Source organism: Nicotiana tabacum, chromosome 24 (genome assembly GCF_000715075.1).
Source record: "Nicotiana tabacum cultivar K326 chromosome 24, ASM71507v2, whole genome shotgun sequence".
Taxonomy (NCBI): Eukaryota; Viridiplantae; Streptophyta; class Magnoliopsida; order Solanales; family Solanaceae; genus Nicotiana; species Nicotiana tabacum.
In genome coordinates, this window is record NC_134103.1 from 95,864,087 (window position 1) to 95,877,037 (window position 12,951).

General features: G+C 39.7%; 1 pseudogene; it reads right to left on the bottom strand.

Moving 5' to 3' along the window:
• LOC107808508 (protein SLOW GREEN 1, chloroplastic-like) overlaps window positions 1-12,689 on the bottom strand; it is a 53,125-nt pseudogene extending 40,436 nt beyond the window's left edge.
• Window positions 12,690-12,951: the final 262 nt, after the last annotated feature.

Here is a 12,951-nt window from a genome sequence, read left to right on the forward strand (position 1 = left end):
ATGACTTGAGCTCGGGGACTGTCGTTCTACTTTCGGGATCGGTAATCAAAGACGGTCACGCCGAGATAAATTCTACAAGCTTAACCTGGGAATGGAAAAATAAGTATATTGAATACTAAAAGAGCGGAAAACTTCCATCGGACCCTAAAGATTCCAGGGCCCTACGGACTAGAGCAGCTCGATTCACGTTGGCTTCCGACGGAAAGCTATATCGAAGAACATTCGATGGGCCAATGGCAGTATGCTTGGGCCCAGGAGATACCGATTACATCCTACGGGAAGTGCACGATGGCACTTGTGGGAATTACTCCGGTGCTGATACATTAGTTCGAAAAATAATCAGAGCAGGGTATTATTGGATCAATATGGACAAAGATGTGAAGGAATTTGTTCGAAAATGTGACAAATGTTAAAGGTTTGTGCCAATGATCCATCAACCCGGAGAACAACTTCACTCAGTCCTATCCCCATGGTCGTTCATGAAATGGGGAATGGATATCGCCGGCCCTCTGCCATCGACCCCAGGTAAAGCCAAATTTATTTTATTTATGACTGACTACTTTTCTAAATGGGTTGAAGCGCAGGCATTCGAGAAAATAAGAGAGAAAGAAGTTATAGACTTTATTTGGGATCACATTGTATGCCGATTTGGGATACTCGCCGAAATAGTATGCGACAATGGGAAACAATTCGTTGGCAGCAAAGTAACAAAATTTTTCGAGGATCACAAAATAAGAAGGATACTATCAACACCATACCACCCCAGTGGGAACGGACAGGCCGAGTCAATGAACAAAACTATCATTCAAAACCTAAAGAAGGGGTTGAATGACGCTAAAGGAAAATAGAGGGAAACTATCAGTCCAATTGGCCGCCCAAAAGCAGCGAATCGAAAGATATTATAATCGAAGAACCAAGCTCCGCCATTTCAAGCTCGGGGACTTAGTGTTAAGAAAAGTCACCATCAATACCCGAAATTCGAAGGAAGGAAAACTAGGACCAAATTGGGAAGGACCATATCAGGTGCTCAAGAACGTCGGAAAGGGATCGTACATGCTCGGCATTATAAATGGCAAACAGTTATCAAGCAGCTGGAATGTATCACATCTAAAACGGTACTACTGCTAAGGTACGACCTTTCCATATTCATTTACATTTCGAAACTGACCCCTACAGAAGTCCGAACAAGAGCTAAGATAGATATTTCACTTGAAAGTACGCGTTGCACTCTTTTTCCCTTAGACCGATTTTATCCCAAATGGATTTTTCGGCAAGGCTTTTAATGAGGCAACCATTGATCGTGTTGCACTTACAACAATATCCGAGGCTTCTTTACAATCGACCTCGAATACTGGGGAGGCATTCAGTAGGCCCTCAAATACATCGAGTTCAGATGCAATAAAGTTATTTCGCAACAACAGGGTTCCCATAGGAAAAATTATAAGAGCCAAATGGTCGAAACGAACCATGCTCATGCAGGTTGGCCCGAACCCAGGCGCAAAATGTGAACACATGTATAATGACTTGCAAAGAAAGTCCTCCCTCTTTACCAACGTCCAAGAAAGTTCCTCTATTTTTGAGATTTATTGCACAATCAGAATCAAGACAAATTCGACGACTAATAAGCCTACGGGCTACTTCGATTTCGAGTTCGAGTAAGCACTCACTCGACCATTAAGACTGCGGGATACATTACTTCGAGTTCGAAATATTCACTCGACTAATAAGCCTACGGGCTACTTTGATTTCGAGTTCGAGCGAGCACTCACTTGACCATTATGCCTACGGGCTATATTACTTCGAGTTCGAAACATTCACTCGACTAATAAGCCTACGGGCTACTTTGATTTCGAGTTCGAGCAAGCACTCACTCGACCATTACGCCTACGGGCTACATTACTTCGAGTTCAAAACGTTCACTCGACTAATAAACATGCGGGCTACTTTGATTTTGAGTTCGAGCAAGCACTCACTCGACCATTACGCCTACGGGCTACATTACTTCGAGTTCGAAACATTCACTCGACTAATAAGCCTACGGGCTACTTTGATTTCGAGTTTGAGCAAGCACTCACTCAACCAATATGCCTACGGGCTACGTTACTTCGAGTTCGAAACATTCACTCGACTAATAAGCCTATGGGCTACTTTGATTTCTAGTTCGAGCAAGCACTCACTCGACCATTATGCCTACGGGCTATGTTACTTCGAGTTCAAAACATTCACTCGACTAATAAGCCTACGGGATACTTTGATTTCTAGTTCGAGCAAGCACTCACTCGACCATTATGCCTACGGGCTATGTTACTTCGAGTTCGAAACATTCACTAGACTAATAAGCCTACGGGCTACTTTGATTTCGAGTTCGAGCATGCATTCACTCAACCATTACACCTACGGGCTACATTACTTCGAGTTCGAAACATTCGCTCAACCATTAAGCCTACGGGCTATATTACGTCGAGTTCGAATCATTCACTTAACGGCTAATAAGCCTATAAGCTGCTTTCATTTTAAGTTTGAGCGAGCACTCACTCGACCATTACGCCTACGGGCTATATTTCTTCAAGTTCGAATCATTGACTCAACTAGCAAGCCTAAGGGCTACATCACTTCAAGTCTGAAAAAATAATCGATCGATCATAGAGACTACGAAGTCAGAATTTGATTAAAGTCTTCACAAAATGAGTCGACCAAGTTGTATATATACAAAATTGTCTACATGATTGATTGGCGTGATACATACAGAACTAAAAAAATTAATTAAGAACTAAGCTTCCTGGTCATCCTAAGGGGCGTTCGCTTCTCTGTCGGGCTCTTCCCCGTCCTCGGATCCGCTCTTGCTACTAGGGGTATTCAAAACCGAACCGAAATCGAAAACCGAACCGAAATCGAAGCTTAATGGCTTATTGGTATCGGGTTAACGGTTTAACAGATGGGGAACAGATTGAATTTTTTTTATTAACGGCTTATCGGTTTGGGGGCGGATTATTCAATTTTCTTAACGGATAATCCGTTAACCAGAACCCTAATGCCTAAACTTCAGCAAGCAGCCACCATCAGAATTATGGTTCTCTTTATTCGACCATAATTCAACCAGCTTCACTAGAAATTCAACCAGCACTCCAGCAGCCACCCGCAATACTCTATCTCGTCGACTTCCAGGCTTCCAGCACTCTATCTTAGTGCCCTATTATGAAGAGCAAGCTCATATTTTTTCTTTTTAAAATTGTAAATATGGCTCCAGCACAGCCTTTGTGTTAATTATTAATATATTGTTACCTTTCTAAGAGAAATGAACAAGAAACAAAGGGAAGGACCGCACATTTATTGTAATTTTGCTTCGTTTGTGCTATGAATAAATTAATAAAAGCTTAGATACCATTATATTTAATGAGCTAAACTACTGAAATTATTCCTTTGCATCTAAACCCAGGCAATCATATAGTTACCTCAATAAAATTTGATATCCTTGTATGATCCATGTTATATCTAGCAAGAGTTACAGTGGCATATCCATTAGAACTACTTTTTCCTTAATTACATCATATCATAGTCTGCTTTGGGATGTAATGTAAACTACAATGTGTTCTGCTTTTTTCACTCTACACCACATCACACACTACATCATTCTTATGTAGGCATTAACAGACATGTATGTCTGGACTCAATGTGTAATTTTCTATTCTGAATTTGTATGCTAGGCGGTCAACAAACAATTAACGCACGCAATATAGATTGAATTAGGCCGATAAACTGCCCGATAAGAGCTAAACTGATACCAATCCGCCCGATATCTTATCGGGTGGCTAGTGGATTAATACATTTAAAAGCCGATAACCGTTAAGCCAAACCGTTAAGAGTAATTAACCGCCCAATCTGCCCAATAAGCAGCCCTACTTGCTACTGCCATCATCATCATCAGAAGCCAAGGCTTCAGCTTCGAGCTCTTTTGCCCTTTTTATCTCTTCGGTAAGATTGAAACCTCGAGCATGTATCTCCTCGAGGTTCTCCCTCCGAGACCTACATTTAGCCAGTTCGGCAACCCAATGAGCTCGAGCGTCGGCAGTATCTGCCACCTCCCGTGCCTCCATATGAGCAGCCTCGGCATCGGCCCAATACACAGCAATGGACTTATCCGCCATAACTTTCGATGACTCAACCTCTGCCTTGGCCTCAGCAAGACGTGTTTCAAGCTCCTCGATCCTCTTAGCCTGAGCCGACCCCTTTTGCTTGACGCTTCAAAGCTGAACATTGGCCGATAGTAATTTGGTCAAAATGGTTTCCTTTTCCGCAGCCAGGCGGTCGATAGTCTCCTTCCACCGATTATATTCAGCTTTGATTTGATCAACTTCTTCCTGAAGTAACCCAATCTTTTCAACCTTTTGCTACAGCTGAGACAACGAAGGGTTAACTTCCACAGTTGAGTCAGACCCATACTTTAACAAAACGAGGCTCACCTGCTTATATAGTCCGGCCCCTTCCACTTGGAGGTCCTTTATAGCCTCGTCCTTTTGGCTGAAAAGAATCCGCAGGGCATCTCTCTCACCCGAGACCTTCTGAAGCTCGGCCTCTCACTGACTAAGATCGACTCGAAACCTACTAATGGCCTGCAAAGTAGGGAAAAAACACAAGTCAAGTATGGAAAAGAACAAAGAAACCAAGTGTAGAAAAATCATCACCCAAGTAATGAAACGTTGGGCCTACTCTAGCATAAGAGAAGCGTCACCAATATCGGAAGCATCATCGACTACAGTGAAGCAATCCCGAAAAGGGTACCCTACACTAAAGCCTCCGCACATATCGAGGGTTTTCAATTCTCGAGCTTCCTTTAACGCCTCCTCGGAAAAGGTTGGAAGAGAAGGCGAATGACCCACTGTCATAGCCCCGAGCAAATCACTCGGGGTGCTCCGATCAAGCCTTGGGATTTCAGGACCGACCCCGACCGGTACAGCCATCATCAGCTCAGGAGCTCTAGCAACTTCGATAGCTTTCGCAAATCGGATCACCAAAGTCGAGGCGTTATCTTCTTCTTCTTCTCTCAGTCGTTGGACCGAGTCAATCGGAAGGGCAATGGACTTCCTCCTCACCCTCCGAGTTTTGGGCTTGGGGTCCTCTGACAAAGAGGCAGCTCTTCGCTTCTTATCTTTCCCCGGTTTCGGGACCAGGGACTTGGTTCCTTCTTCACCGCTCGAAGCCCTCAAAGAGGCATCCTTGGTTAAACCTACATGAAAGTAAATCAATAACAAATAGAACACAAATAATACTTCGAAGGAAACAAGAAGAAAAAATTTACCATGGTTCTTGGCCTCCCATCTACCTTTAGCCAAATCACGCCAAGCGCGTTCGGCATAAGAGGAAGTCGAGGCTAACTTCCGAACCCAATCCTCGAGGTCAGGTACCACTTGTGGCATCCAAGGGGCAGCTGAATATCAGAGAAAGACATCAGAAAAAATCGGGAAAAGATACGAAAAACAAACTCGAAACACTTACGGTCGAAATTCCATTCCTCGGGGAACGACATCTTCTCTTCCGAAATAAGGTCACAGGTCCTCACCCGAAAATAACGACCTATCCAACCCCGATCCTTATCTTTGTCGATGCTCGACATCAAAGCCTTCGATGCCCGACGGTGAAGTCTGATTAGGTTGTATGAGATGGTTCAGAGAAAAATCCATCCCCCCGGCTTTGATAGAGAAAAAGCGAAGTAAGATCACTATACGCCATAGAGAGGGATGAATTTGACCGAGGGTGACCTGATATATTTTGCAAAAATAAATGATCACCGGGTCGACGGGTCCCAACGTGAAGGGATAAGTGTAAACACTTAAAAACCCTCCACAAGAGTGATGACGTTCTCTTCGGGAGATGGAATCTGCAACACAACCTCGGGACCCCAGTTGCATTCTTTTCTGACGGCCTCGAGATGACCCTCCGTTATAGAGCACGTGTACATCGACATGTGCTCGCATCGACCCGGAACGGATGAAGGATTCTCAACCTTAAAATCGATCTTTAGAGTGCACGGGCTGGGAACATAGTCGTGAATGGTCGGCTCCATCGGTGCCTTGTCACCGGACGGCCGTGAAGAAGAAGCTTTCTCCTTCTGAGGTATAGTTTTTGAAGTTTTAGACATTGATATGAGAGGAAGAAAGGCAAAGGAAAGTAAAAAAAAAATTGACGGCACCCGAAACTCTGGTGTAGGTGGCTCTAAGGCAACGAAACAGAGGGAAAAGATAAAGAGAATTTGGAAGAGTGAAGGCGTAAAAAAGGTAAAAGTTAGATGGAAGGGTTATTTATAGGCTTGCATCACGCCGGTTCAATATCAGAAATGGCCGACCATCATCTGACAAGCATTAAATGTCCTGAAAGACTAAATCGATGGGACAGCTATCACATACGTCATAATTGGTCCTTGATAAAACGTCAGCTTGTTGTCTGATTGAACCGTCGAAGATCATGTCGATTCTCACCATATCCTTTATAAGAATCGAGGGGACTATCTGTATACGGTTAAAATAGATTTCGGTTTTCCTACGTTCGATCGAGATCGAGTGGCAAGAAGTCAGAGAATGATTTTGGCAATAAGCTTCGAAGACGGTACAAACGAGCCTCGAGTCCAAAGGCTGCTCGAGGAGTCGACTCGATAATCTTATCGAGTCGAGGCATTGCTTCGAGGTCGGAAAGGCATCACGCCCACCCCGAAGGTCGAACTCGAGCCAAGACCGAAGGGCCAACCTAGTGACGGGTTCGAGCCCGTATCGAGTTCGAGCCAGTATCGAGCTCATAGACAAGAGCCGTTACAACCGCACCAAGAGAGAGAATCTTGGCGGGAATAGAGAAAGAGACAAATCATCATGGGTTCTCCACTATATGCTTTATTTTATTATTTTTGTTATAAATAATGTAATGACCCTCTATTATAAAAGGGGGATCCTTGTAAACACTACAGACATTGGATAGATTGAAAAACAACAGACCCTTTCTTACCGCACAAAGATTTCCCTTGTGCGTGTCTTACTTCATCCTATTTTCTGTTCATCATTCTCATTCTCATAGTCAAAATACTTGTATTGTTATCTTTGTATCAAAGGGTATTACATATCCTTAGAACCATACATAAATTTAATATTATCCGATTTTTCGGGTAAACATGCATTAAAAAGGAATCCATCTCTTTTAACCAACCCCTCTTACTAGATTGAGAAAAGACATTTTATAGAGTTCACATTATTTCAACAAAATATTGAAATTCTTATCAAAGTTCTTGTTATTCCAATGCTAGCAGTCTTCCACAAAGTAAAAGAAAGAAACTTAGTTAATGATTTCCTCCACCTCTAAAGCATTCCTTTGCTATAGTGGTATTTAATCACCAAAATTGTGTCCCTTCATTCAAGTTTACTTATCCATTCTACTAAAAATAAATATCTACTTTTACTTGTTCAGTTTGAAAAATCAATGTTCATGTTATACCTATATATTTTACGCTTCTTATTAAGTATTACTAATTTCCAATTCATTTTTCAACATATAATAAATAGGGGTGATATAATAAAATTATCATATTATTTTTTATTTCTTAAGGAATGTGCTAAGTCAATACTCAATAGTGGACAAGTAAACTAGGACGGGAGGAGTAGTTTTAATCAATTATTCATATGAAGGAACAATACATTGAATTATGAAAAATTATACATAAAGAAGGATTGTTGTAAAGCAAAAGACATGAAAAAATGAAACAAATATTTAAATGTTGTAAATCAATTTTATTACAAAATTTTTCATAATTCAATGTAGAATTTTGGAGGTGTATGGGTAGAGCAGGCCTGGAGTGGCTGACTTGGTTGTTTAATATAATTTTCAGGACGAAAAGGATGTCGAAGGAGTGGAGGTGGAGTACGGTGGTTCCGTTGTACAAGAACAAAGGTGGTATCCAGAGTTGTAACAATTATAGGGGTATCAAATTACTGAGTCATACCATGAAAGTTTGGTAAAGGGTGATAGAAATGAGGGTGAGGAGGACGATGTCTATTTCAGACAACCAGCTCGGGTTCATGTCGGGGAGTTCTACCACGGAAGCTATTCACCTTATTAGGCGGTTGATGGAATAATACGGGGATAGGAAGAAGGATTTGCACATAGTGTTTATTGATCTGGAGAAAGCGTATGACAAGGTTCCTAGAGAGGTCCTATGAAGATGCTTGGAGGCAAAAGATGTGCCTACTACTTACATTCGAGTGACTAAGAATATGTATGATGGAGTTAAGACTCGAGTTAGGACACTGGGAGGCGACTCGGAGCATTTTTCAATTGTTATGGGGTTACACCAAGGGTCTGCGCTTAGCCCATTTCTATTTGCCCTGGTGATGGATGCACTGACACAACATATTCAAGGGGAGGTGCCATGGTGTATGTTATTTGCTGATGACATAGTGCTGATTGATGAGACGCGAGGCGGCGTCAACGAGAGGCTGGAGGTTTGGAGGCAGGCCCTTGAGTCTAAGGGATTCAAATTGAGCAGGACTAAGACGGAGTACCTGAAGTGCAAGCTTAGCATCGAGCCGATGGAAGCGGGAATGGACGTGAGGCTTGAATCATAGGTCATCCCCAAAAGGGACAGTTTCAAGTTCATTGGGTCAGTTATTCAGTGGGATGGGGAGATCGACGAGGATGTCCCACACCGTATAGGGGTGGGGTGGATGAAGTAGAGGTTAGCGTCTGAAGTCCTATGTGACAAGAAAGTGCCACCGATTCTCAAAGGTAAATTTTATAAAGCGGTGGTCAGACCAACCATGTTGTATGGGGCTGAGTGATGGCCAGTTAAGAACACACATATCCAAAAGATGAAAGTAGTTGAAATAAGGATGTTGAGGTGGATGAACGAGCATACTAAGATGGATAAGATTAAGAATGAAGATATCCAAAATAAGGTGGGCGTGGCTCCTATGGATGACAAGTTGCGGGAAGCAAGGCTCAGATGGTTCAGGCACGTTCAGAGGAGAAGCCAAGATGAGCATGTGATGAGGTGTGAGAGGCTGACTTTGGTAGGTATGAGGAGAGGTAGAGGGAGGCCTAAGAAGTATTGGAGAGAGGTGATCATGCAGGACATGGCGTGGCTTCAGATTACCGAGAACATGGCCCTAAACAGGAAGTTGTGGAGGTCGAGCATTAAGGTTGTAAGGTAGGAGGTAGTTATACATATTTCTATGGCGCACCAGAGTAAGGCTAGTCTGTTAGGACTTAGTCTTAGACTGTTAGTGGTTAATGTTGGGTCACACTACTTTTTCGTTCCTCTTAGTGTCGAGCTGTATCTACTGGTTATTGTTTTGTTGTTCATCTATTTTCTGGTTCTAGTGATACTTTTATTTATTTCATGGTTTCTTTTGATGATACTAATATATTACCTCTTTTCGTCTTCTTGAGCCGAGGGTCTTTTGAAAACAGCCTTTCTACCCCCTTGGAGTAGGGGTAAGGTCTGCGTACACATTACCCTCCTTATACCCCACTAGTGAAATTTAACTGGGTTGTTGTTCTTCTTCTTCTTCTAGCATTCATTAGCTCATGTATGTTGACTTTGATCTCCGCCGTGTTTTGCCATGGGCGAGGAATAGGGATGGATATTTGGTACTTCGATTCAGTATTTATGAAGTTTGTTATGTTATTTTGTATGTATCAAATATCGAACCAAAGTTAATTCGGTAGGATACGATTTTCTTGGTCAGTTCAGTTTTGATTAGGTCTTCGATGTTCTTGATATTCAACGAAGTATAATGTGTTGGTTATTTGAAGAATTTATTACGTCGAAGTAAGTTTGTACAAGCACATAATTACATAAAAATAGAATTTAATACTCTAAGTATAAATATTAAAATTTAAAATAAAATAAAATACAGGCTAGTAATGTTTACTAGGCCAACTCGGTCCTCATTATAGCCCATAGTAAGTGTCTGAGTCGATCCCTCGTTACTACTTTTTTGAGGTTAGGCGGGATACTTATTGGGTACGCGTTGATTTACGTACTCATGCTACACCTGCTGCACATTTTTGTGTAGGTACACATATGTTTAGCGGCCTTGTGGGCGCAGAGGCGCGATTATAGCGGGGACTTAGGTGAGCTGTATTCTGTACGACGATTTGCAGCCAACGGAGTCTCCCCCAAAGTACTTACATTTTTGCTGTCCAATTTGTATTCCGGACAGCTGTTGTATTTTATTATATATTCCTAGTTAATACTCATGCACTTGTGACATCGGGTTTTGGGAGGATTATGGGTTGTGCTGTATTGAAAATTTTAAAGATACTATTATTTATTTATTTTTTGTAAACTTCATCTTTTACGATTTAAATTGAAAGAAAAATATGATTTCAAAAGTAACAAAATGAGAACCCAATTAAGTATTTATTGTTGGCTTGCCTGACAGTGAAGTCCGGCGCCATCACAACCTTTATGTTTTTTTGGGTCGTGACAACACGGATGCTGAATCAATTACAAGTAGTTACGTTCATGGAGAGAAAATGAAAGTTGTCTTAAAAATGAAGAAAGCTTAGATTAAGCAAGATATAACGACTAGATTCTACTTTTTCAATAGAAATTTATTCTTTTCTAATGTGTTGAAACAATTATCATAGTATTTATTATTGATCAAAGAAACAGAACAATTCACATTTTGCTTGACCAAAAAAACGTCTTATGTTCGTTATCTGATATTGTTTGTGTTTTCTACGAACACGAATTTTCTAAAAGAAAAAATCAGAAACTCTTAAATCTTCAAGAGTCCTGCGTTCTTCTTGAAACTAAAAAGGAAGTATGATAATTTATGAAATCGAATTAATAAAATTATGAAACTGAAACAAATTTTAAGTTAAATATATTGATTGAAATGATTGAGGACTTTTATGGTTATAGTTTCTTCCTTTATTGAGTTAGCTAAATAATATCAACAATCATCAATCGGAAACTTGCGTTTTTATCTTTTAAGTTTTATTTTATAACTCAAATATAATTTTTAAATAATATATATGTAATTTATTAAAATTTATACTTATTAAGATGGGATAGATACACGCGCGTACGGGTAATATATATATATATATATGTGTATATATGAAGAAGGATTGTTGTAGGCAATGGACGTGAAAAAATGAAACAAACATTTGAATGTTGTAAATCAATTTTATTACAAAAAGTAATATGTGTATGTCTATTTATACATAAAATATGGCTATAATGCTTAAAAACTAAAACAACAACGTAAATGGTATATAAAGTAGAAAGTATAGTCTAAGAATCAGAATACTTATAAGTCAAATTGTAATAATAGATCTTACACTATATATATATATATATATATATATATATATATATATATATATATAGATCCTTACACACCACATTTAAATAGTCACCTTCTCTTCTAGCATTCATTAGCTCATGTATTTTGATTTTGATTAAGGATAGATGTTTGATACTTCGATTCGGTATTTATGAAGTTTTTTTCGATACTTTGATTGTATATTTCAAATACTGAACCGAAGTTAGTTTTGTACGATACGATTTTCTTGTTCGATTTTGATTAGGTATATTCTTAATATTCAACGAAGTATAATGTGTTGGTTATTTGAAGAATTTATTACGTCGAAGTAAGTTTGTACAAGCACATAATTACATAAAAATAGAATTTAATACTCTAACTATAAATATTACAATCCAAAATAAAATAAAATAAAATAGAGGCTAGTAATGTTTACTGGGCCAACTCGGTCCTCATTTCCCGTTATTCTCCTTTGTTACGTACGAACCAAAGTAATTGGGTCCGTTAGGATTTTCGATTTTTTCAATTTTTATGCCCAACCCTAACAAGTAACAAGAACGCCGAAACAAGTAGGTCAAAATCCAAAGTAATCAGACCCCAACATATTAAGTACCAAACAAGTATCAATTCATCAAAATCCTCCACATTCTTCCTCAACGAAGCATTTATTATCCCTTCCTCGATCTTTTTCTTTATTTTCTTCAACTCCTCAATTGAATCTTCTTGCGACGCTACCATCAGCAGCACATGATAAGTCTTTTCAAGTAAAGGATCTTTTTTTAAGATTTCATTAGACCTGAATTTGGCCCCACTGTAAACACGCAAAAGAGATTTCAACAATAACCATCTGGTATTATCTGGATCGAGCTCTATCAATTTGTCAATAGTGCTAATAGCTTCAACTATTTTTCTATTCTTTATCTGAATTTTCATCAATTTCGTCAGAACACGGACATTTTTCGGGTTAGATAACAAGAAATCTTCAAAAACTGAATCCTTCATATTTGTCTCCGTAGCGTGTGGGGAAGAAAGCGAGGGAGCAATGGCGGGTATTGGATTAAAATAGAATCCAATGAATAAAAGGGTAGTAGCTGTAATAGTGGCAATAATTATTGGTTTGATAAATGAGGATAGAAGTGAAAATGAGAACGGGTTTAAAGGTTGGTTGTTAGGGTTTTTAGGGTTTAATAAGGAAGGAGATGAAGAAGAGGCTTTGATGGTCGAGAAAGAAGGCAGCAATGGGAGTTGTTTTTGGGCTAGGGTTCTAAAAGAGAGAGAAGAAAAGGGTTTAGACAAAATTGGACGTAGTAGTGCAATATGGGTAATTTTATTGTCAAGTTGGATTGTTTTAGCAGTAAAAAGATTTAAAGTGTTCATGTTGTTAGGGGGTCAGAATTTGTACAAACGAACAAGTCAAGAAAATTTAACATCTACTTGATATTCATAAAAAAATAATTTTAACCTTATAATAGTGGCAATAATTATTGGTTTGATAAATGAGGATAGAAGTGAAATGAGAACGGGTTTAAAGGTTGGTTGTTAGGGTTTTTAGGGTTTAATAAGGAAGGAGATGAAGAAGAGGCTTTGATGGTCGAGAAAGAAGGCAGCAATGGGAGTTGTTTTTGGGCTAGGGTTCTAA